The sequence below is a fragment of the Belonocnema kinseyi genome, chromosome 8 (genome assembly GCF_010883055.1).
Source record: "Belonocnema kinseyi isolate 2016_QV_RU_SX_M_011 chromosome 8, B_treatae_v1, whole genome shotgun sequence".
Taxonomy (NCBI): Eukaryota; Metazoa; Arthropoda; class Insecta; order Hymenoptera; family Cynipidae; genus Belonocnema; species Belonocnema kinseyi.
In genome coordinates, this window is record NC_046664.1 from 98,855,216 (window position 1) to 98,857,248 (window position 2,033).

Genomic DNA, 2,033 nt, shown 5'->3' on the forward strand with positions numbered 1-2,033 from the left:
AAAAATCAAATAATCTGGAGGTTTCTGAATGTTTCAAAGAAAAGAACAAAATTTGGAGCTTCTCAAGAATTTGAAATATTAGGATAACAATAAAAATTTCTGAGTAGATTTATAATAATTTTTTATTTCAAAAAAGTACATAACTCAAAGAGAATGTTTAAAAATATTTCAAAACATTTCAAAAGATTTACAATATTAGAAAAATTTGGAAGCTCCTAAAACAATTTTGTGTGCAGGATTTTACAAAAATGTTAGTAAAAATGGGAATCAGTCTAAAGACATTTAAAAGTTCCGAAAATTTGTTTAAATAGTTTTAAAAGATTTAAAATAATTTAAAAGAGAATAGATACTTTTGATGATTTTAAAATGTTTTGAAATGTTGACTTTTTATTTTAAAGAAAGACATAATTTTAAGAGGAAATATAAAAATATGGGACCACTGGAAAAAATTCCGAAAGGGATGAATGAAGAATCTCAAAAAATAAAATCTCCGGCACCTGAATAATAATTTTATAAAAATTGTATTAAAAAATACATTAAAAAACACGTGCGCTTTGAAAGAAAAAATGTTCTGCCTAAATTTTCTTCGTACCTACGTAATAAAATTTTTGCACAAACTTTGCAGGATTCAATTCAACAACGATTTATATCAAAATTTATTTTTATTACTTTTATTTTTTTTTATTGATAAAAAATTCGATTTTTCACAACATTTTATATTTTTTTCAAATACTATGCACATTTTCAAACAAATTTTTTCAACCAGAAATATATATTCGATTATTGTATTTTCAATAAATAAATAATATATCATAAACAATTTTTTTAATTGTTTAAATTCAGGAATTTTCTAGTTCGGTTATTTTATAATTCAGCCATTTTCTCTGGTGATCGGGAATTTTATTTTTCGGGATTTTTCAGTCGCTATTTCCGAGAAATAAAATTCCCACATCACTGTAAAAATTCCGAAATTATAACATTGTCGAAATATAAAAGTTCCGAACTGGAAAATTCTCGACAATTTACAATCTTACCGAATTTGAGAATCGCCGACAGAAAATTTCCGAATTATACAATATCCGGGCTAGACATCTCTCTAATTTGAACAATTAAAAAATAGTTTGTTTAAACAATTTTTTTTAATAGAATAATAAAATATTTTTAATAAAGAAAAAACTTTTTTAATGTTGAAAGTTTCTAAAAATTATTGTTGGAATATAAAATAACAATAATTGAACGAATGTATTTTTTGATAAAAAGTTATTTGAAAATGTGCATTGTATTTTTGTACATTACAGAAAACGCTCGCAAAAATAAAATTATTATTTAAAAAAATAAAAGTCGCGTTAAATTAGCCTGCATTGAATCCTGCAAATTTTGTTTCACTTAAAGCTCACGTGTTTTAAATTTATGTTTGTATCACATATTTATACAATTATTGTTATTTTAAATTAAAACAATAATTTAAAAAAATTAAACATCAAACAAAATTTCTATAAAAAAAATATTTTATTATTGTATTTTTAATAAAGAAATAATATTGATCACAAAACTGTTTTCTCAATTTCTGCAATTCGGGAATTTTCTAGTTTGTATATTTGATCATTAGACAGCATTCGGCCTGGAGTTTTATTATTCGGGAATTTTCAAATTCGATAATATTGTAAACTGTCCAGAATAACGTTTTTATAAAAATATAATTATAATTCCAAGTGATAGGGAAATTGTTCTTTCGGGTTTTAGATGTTAAGGCGACAGTTTCAAGCCAGATTACGTTTCGCATTGGCAAACAATATTATACGAACAGAATTTCACTGATACATTCGTAAAAAATATCATGTTCCATAAAGTATATTTTAAGATAAACTTTAAATTATTATAATTGATACATCTTATTTATTTTTAATTTATTTTGAATTGAAAATGGGTTAAAAGTTTTAATCGCGAGTTTCCATTTGTTTAACTTCTAAGACTTTCCAATTGAAACAGTTTAATTTTTAACGTTAAAATTGGAATATTCTTCAATTTTAAAC